Source organism: Silene latifolia, unplaced genomic scaffold, assembly GCF_048544455.1.
Source record: "Silene latifolia isolate original U9 population unplaced genomic scaffold, ASM4854445v1 scaffold_73, whole genome shotgun sequence".
In the NCBI taxonomy this organism is placed as follows: Eukaryota; Viridiplantae; Streptophyta; class Magnoliopsida; order Caryophyllales; family Caryophyllaceae; genus Silene; species Silene latifolia.
Window position 1 is genome coordinate 1,517,913 of NW_027413640.1, and position 7,295 is coordinate 1,525,207.

A 7,295-nucleotide genomic window follows, 5' to 3' on the forward strand; every position below is an offset into this window, starting at 1 on the left:
TGTCACCATAGCATTGACATGTTGTTTGGGTGATTGAGAAGCTTCATCAAGCTTGACCATGGCTTTCTCAAATTTCAAGTTAATGGTGTCAATATGGGCACTTAGTTGGGCACTCAATTGTGTGACGGAGTCAACTTCATGTCTCCCTCCCCTAGTAGCGTTTCTTGGCCTACTATATTGAGAGTTGTGAACCACCATCTCCTCTATCTTTGCCCAAGTTTAGTTGTCATCTACCTCGGCGAATCTTCTATTAAAACCCATGTTGAGCACATTCTTTGAGTCTTCATACAACCCATTCCAAAATTGTTGGTCAAGGAACCATTCACTTAGTCCATGATGAGGACAAGACCGACATGTATCTTTGAATCTCTCTCAAGCCTCATATAGAGACTCTTCATCTCTTTGCTTGAACCCGGTGATTTGGGCTCTCAACATGTTAGTCTTCGCCAGAGGATAGAACTTTTTGTAGAAGGCAAGTGCTAACTTCTTCCATGAATCAATACCAAGAGTAGCCTTGTCTAGGCTTTTTAACCATTGCTTTGCGGTTCTGATCTAGGAAAAAGGAAACAATACCCATCGAATTTGGTCTTGAGTCACCCCCGTTTGAGAGATTGCATCACAATAGTCACAAAAGTCTCCATGTGTAGATGAGGATCTTCACAAGGCATCCCTCCGAATTGACTTCTCTCAACTAATTGTATGAATGCGGATTTGGCAATGAAATTACCGGTTAAGTTAGGTTGTGTTGGAGTACCATTTGGTAGGTTCTCCTCGGTTGGTACGGAATGTGATGAAAATTTAGGCATTGTGGGTTGATTTTGTGGTTGGTTTTGAATTGGGTTTTCCTCTCCTTCTCTTGCAAAAGGGTTGGTAAACTCAACACTATCCGATTGGACAACACCAATGTCCACAAGTTCGCCAATACCCAAACTTGTTGAAGTCCCTCTAACGGTTCTTCTAATATTGGTCAAGGTTCTTTCAATCTCGGGATCAATAGGCAAAAGTCTACCTTGTGATCTCCTAGACATGCAAAAAGCAAACAACTAGAAAACAACTAAAACTACCTTGAGGAATTTGACTTCCCCAAGGTTAAGAAAGACGCAACTAAGAACACCAAATAACAATTCAATTGAACACGGTCCCAGGCAACGGCGCCATTTTTGATTCGGTCTAAACCTTTGTCCTCTAAGCTAACAGATCAAAACAATATTTATAAACTCAACTAACTACTCTTAGTTGAGTGGCAAGTAAATGTCGAATCCCAAAGGACGGGTATTGAATCAAGTTATCGGTTATAGAAAGCTATGTATTAGAGTGTCACAAATTGGGTTGAGTTTGAGGTTTGCAATCTAAACTACTTAACAATGAAATGTAAAGAAATGAAAGCAAAACAAAGCAAGTAAACAAATAGGGATTGTAAACAATTGATTAAGGCACTAGGGTGTCATGGGTTTATAGGGGATTCATGGTGGAGATCATACAAACATGTTTACATAGATGCAAACAAATTGTTGTTGTAGTGTAATCGAGTTAGTTTATGTCTTACAATTCCTAGGAAGATTTGGGTCCCGGAGCCGAGTCGGTCAAGACTGTACAACACCTACAAGTCGACGTAGGTTCTTCCTATTCAACTATATGTTGTTGGAGCTGGTGTCCTCCACAAATTAGTGTGATAACATTTGTAAATCTCTTACAGGTTCACAAGGGTATACTTCGTATATTTAATCAGTTGATTAACGTTTACCTAATAACGGTTGGCTTGCTAGAAAGTTTGACGTTATTATCATACAGATGGCGGTGATCAACTGGTCCCTAAAGGTCACACCGATAGGACGTATTTGAGAAATGTGGTTATAGAAATATAATTACATTTATGCCCAAAATGACTAAAAAGTTAGTCAATGTGTTGATGAGATAATTATTTAATGAAAATTAAATAATATTAAGTTGAGACGAATTAACTGTCAATTCGTAAATTAAATATAATAATTTATATTTAATTAAATATATATAAGGTTACTTTGGACGAATTAATCTGTTAATTCGTAGTTAAATATAATCAGTTGTATTTAATATCAACAAGTTGAATGTGTCATAGTGGTAATAGTGAGGGTACACAAGCCAAGAGGTCATGGGTTCGATCCTCACTAGATGACAATTTAACACACTTTATATATTTTTGGAAAGACCAAAATAAGGAAAATACACTCCTTATTTTCGGTCTGTTTGGCCGAAAATTAGGAGGTTATTTCTTTCCTAATTGATTTCGGATTTCGGTCTATATAAAAAGAAAGGTTGCGAATTATTTCTGACCTAATACTTTTTCTGACCTTGCCTCCTCTTTCTCATCACAAGAACACAAAGACAATAAAATTTTACAGAAAATTTTAGATTCATTTCTAGCATAATCAAAGGGCATATCTCAGATCGTCTTGGGTGCAACTAATAGGCGAATATCAATTTTGATATTGTTCTTAGGCCAATTTTGCTAGGACCTGAGGTTAATTCTAAATCCTTTTACTTTTGTTTATGTATTTTATTTTATGACCTTAGATCATCTTTGTTAAATCGTTATAATCCTTCATGTTAAAGGGAAGTATACAGATTATTTCCCACAAGTGGTATCAGAGCACTAGGCTACGATTTTAATCTTGATGATTTTCATAAAAATTGTATGTAAACAATAACCTGATTTTCGAAAAAAATTAGGGTTTCGTTTTTTTTCGGCCTGATTTTTTTTTTTGGCCGAGGTTTTGTTTCGGCCTGTTTTTTTTCTTTCTCCTTCTTTCGTTTTTCCTTTTGTTTGATGATATATAACCAATTTCTATAGATCATATCATTGTTTTAATCGGTTAAAATTATCATATGAAGAATTTGGTAGATTTTGATTTAATGCAGATTAAGTTAAATTACATATAGTATATGTCATTGATATAAGAATTCGTTTTTGCTATATAGTTTTAGCATATACGATTAATCATGTTTGTTAATGTATTTGGTAAATCATGTCCTAATAGCAACTTAAACTTTTTCATCATATCTTTGAATTAGGGCATATGTGCCGCAAAAGAGAAAAAAAAGGGGAAGGGCGTTTTTTTTAGGGTTTACCGTATAAAAAAAAAAAAAAAAAAATTGTTTTGTTTTTTTTGGTAAACCGAGAGAAAAAAAAAATAGGAAATTTTTTTTATTGCCTTTTTGCCGAAAAAGAAAGAGAAAAAATTATGGAAAGTTTTTCTTGTTTTTCCTATTTACCAAATTAAAATAGGAAAAGGTTTTTTTTAAAAAATATTCAGCCGTGCAGCTGAAAAATAAAAAAATAAAAAAAAAATTGCCGTGACCAATTTAAAAAAAAAATTGGATTTTATTTTTTTTTATTTTGGCCAATTAGTTATTGTGAATCGGTTCACAATTTAATGATACCGAGTTATTTTAAAGCAGTTTAAAATTTTGACGGATAGAATTCATATTACAAGTTTAATATGGATTAAGTATGAATTAATGTGATTAAATTGCGGAATTGTCACTTAATTTAATTTAAATAGGTGGTTTGGATAAATTAATCAACATAATTAATGTATTGTATTATTTTTTTTTTTTTTTTTTGGTGTTGACCAGGAGTATCCCCTACCGACAGCTGGGGCAATCTCCTTCGGGGTACTGAAGGCAATTTAATGGGTTGACCCCTCCCAAGTTTGGCTTTTTCATTCGCAAGAGTCAGGAATCGAACCCTTGACCACTTGTTTAAGAGATGAGAGCCCTTACCACTCACACCAGCCAACTTTGGTATTGTATTATGTATGTTTAATTTATTTTAGTTGATGCTTTTATTTTTGTTGAATGAATCGAATGAATGAATTTTATTTACGTATTTAATTTTTGCAATCAGTTGTATTATGTAATACTTAGTGTGGCCTTAGTCAATCATGTTTTCGTAATGAAGGAAACATGATTTTTATGTAATTATGAGATCTCGAATCTTCTTTATTTTAGTTTTGGTTTTTTGAAATTAGAATGTAATTAATAGGTCAATTATGTAATTTTATTTATTGTAATTTCAAAGAAGACTAAAAGATGAAGATTCAAGCTCACTCCCGCTACATGGATCAAGATGGAACATCAAGACAAGCTTCTCGGGTCCAAGGATGGATTCCAAACTTGTATTTATTGTTCATTTTGATAGGATAGGCCACACTAGGACTTTTATTGTTTTTTTTTTTTTACGTTTTTCATTTTATTGCTTTTCATTCACATGCTAGTAATTGCATCATATTCCGCCTAAAACCAAACCACCTACTACTAAAATGCATGAAAATTGACTCATATAGTTGTATGTTAGTTTTCATGGACATGCAGATGTCACAGTCTTTAAGCCATCACTTTAGTTTAAATCATTCTCGCATGCTAGATTATAGTTCATTTAAAATGAATTAAAAATAGTTGATGGGATCTTCCTCTAAAAACGGAAATTGAGATTAGTCTTTATAAGGGCAAACATCTATGAGTCCCTTCTTCGTCGGTAGGCCTAATATGACCCCTTCTACGTTGGGTAAGTAGTTGTGTTGACTTAGTTTACCTCAACATCATAGTCCGAAGAGTTTCTCGTGATTATGATGGACTAAAGATAGAATTTACAGAAATTTATCGACCAGGAATTCTAACGGTAGAATTAGCTAACAGGTTAGCTTATCAATTTACAGAGAATTGAGTCTTGGGGTCATTTATATAATTCTTGAGGGAGGTCAATTGTATAAATGTTTTTGAGTCTTCGCGTTATGACATTAGTTCATTAGACTTAAAATAAAAACGATGCATGCTTATTATTTTATTCTTCTTTCGCAGTGTAGAACACGCTTATTATCAATAATACTGTTACAACAAATGGCTGGAAATAACGCAATCCCAATGCCTAGTGCCACACTAGATCGTTCGTCCTGGCTTAAAATGTTCATGGACCAAATGAATCAGTCCACTCGACTGAAGAATGATGGGTCCAATTTTTGATCGGGAGGCGGCACTACGGAATGTCGCCATCGCTGACGGTAAGCTCGGTATTTACCGAGCCAATACCGGTCAACCCAGGCCCAAATGCAGGAATCAACGAGTCACTCGCTTATAGTGATTTCGTTATGGAAGCGGGTGCGATAAAGAACGTACTCATCTTTGCAATGGAAACCAATTTGCAGAGACGCTTCATTGCCCAAGGTGCAAACAAGATTTTCACCACGCTCACTAACGAGTTCTCAAAGGCACCGAGAATCGTTACATATGAGCATACCTGTCGCTTCTTTTATGCGAAACTCCAGAAGGGCCAACCGGTTAGCCCACACATTCTTCACATGATTGAGAATGTCGAGAAACTGGAGTCACTGAATTGTAGAATCAGTGAGAGCATTGTCATTGACCGAATGCTTCATTCTCTTCACGATGGTTTTGCCCTTTTCAGGGCGAACTACTACATGAATGACTTGAAAAAGAGTCCTCGTGAGCTACACTCCCTTCTCGTACAGACCGAGAAGGATATGAAATTGAGTGGGAGCATGAAGCAGGATGTTCTCACGATTCACAACAAGAGTAAAGGTAAGGGCAAGGTTCATGGCGACCTAGCTGTAGGTAAGCCAAAATTTAAGAAGCCAGGAAACGGTAAGAGTGCGCCTGGTGAGACTAGTGGCTCACAGGGCAAGACAAAGAGCAAGGGCGGTGACATAGAGTACCACCATTGTCACAAGACTGGACATTGGAGGAGGAACTGTCCCGTCTACCGTGAGGACATCAAGGCGAGCCGCGTCGTTCTGTTGGTATGTCATCTTATATTCATATGATTGAGATTAACCATGCAAGTTTCGGAACTTGGGTACTAGATACTGGTTGTGGTTCTCATCTGTGTAATCATTTGCAGGGCCTAAAGAACATCATACCTCTCGAAAAAGGTGATGTGGACCTGCGAGTCGGGAATGGAGCACGAGTAGCTGCTGCCTCGAAGGGAACATATGTAATCCAACTCCCTAGTGGTTTTGAGTTATCATTAAATAACTGTTACTATGTACCTAGTTTATCTAAGAACATTATTTCTGTTTCCGTACTTGTTAAAGACGGTTTTACATTTTCAATAAAGTATAATAGTTGTATTTTCTCTTTTAATGAAATGATTTATGGCAAAGCAGTTTCCATGAATGGAATTTATATCTTAGATCAAACCATGGAAGTATTACACATGAATAATAAGAAATTAAAGGTTGGTGACAAAGATCATACCTATCTATGGCATTGTCGAATGGGACACATAAATGAGAAACGCGTAAAGAAACTCATCGATAATGGGATTATTCCCTCATTCGGATTTTCTGCATATGGCACGTGTGAATCATGTCTCATTGGCAAGATGACTCGAATTTCCTTCAAAGGTGTTGGAATGCACGCTAGTGACCTATTACAGAACCAACTGGGTAGAAAGATTAAAGCACTCCGTTCAGATCGGGGTGGCGAATATCTTTCAAATGAGTTTGATCAACACCTGAAAGACTGTGGAATCGCTCTACATTTAACTCCACCTGGAACACCTCAATTAAATGGTGTGTCCGAACAGAGAAATCGAACCTTACTTGATATGGTTCGATCCATGATGAGTCACACCGTAGTGCCTGATTCATTATGGGGTTATGCTCTTTTGTCACCGCTCTTATACTTAATCAAGTCCGTCTAAAGTTATCGACAAGACTCCATATGAAATGTGGAAGGGAACGGTACCTAACTTGTCCTTTATTCGGGTTTGGGGCTGCAAGGCTTATGTCAAGTGGAGACACGAGGATAAGCTCGGCCCGCGATCGGTCAAGACATACTTTATAGGTTATCCAAAAGGAACATTTAGTCATTACTTCTATTCGCCTACCGAACATCGAGTATTTGTTGTGGCGAGTGCGACGTTCTTAGAGAAAGAATTTCTCGAGAACAAGTCGAGTAATAGAACCTTCGAGCTGTCGGAGATTCCAGAACCAACAACCGAGGAACAGATGGAGGAAGCTATACCTCTAACTGATGATACGGTTAATATTCCTGAGGATCCTAGGAGGTCGGGTAGAGACTCTCATCCTCCGGACAGATACATTGGTATGGTCGAGGAGAATGATGTTTTACTTCTAGAAAGTAATGAACCCGCAACCTATAAAGGTGTTATGGCCTGTTCCGACTCAAAGCTATGGCTCGAAGCCATGCAATCCGAGATGGACTCCATGTATGAGAATAACGTATGGGATCTAGTTGATTTACCTAATAAGGTAAAACCTCTACAGTGAAAATGG

The 7,295-nt window shown here is 36.9% G+C and overlaps 1 non-coding gene across 1 annotated transcript; it reads left to right on the top strand.

The window, feature by feature from the left end:
* Window positions 1-328: 328 nt before the first annotated feature.
* LOC141640225 (small nucleolar RNA R71) lies at window positions 329-435 on the top strand. The gene has a single exon (XR_012542914.1). It is a non-coding gene; the product is annotated as a small nucleolar RNA R71 (small nucleolar RNA).
* The last annotated feature ends 6,860 nt before the right edge of the window (window positions 436-7,295 follow it).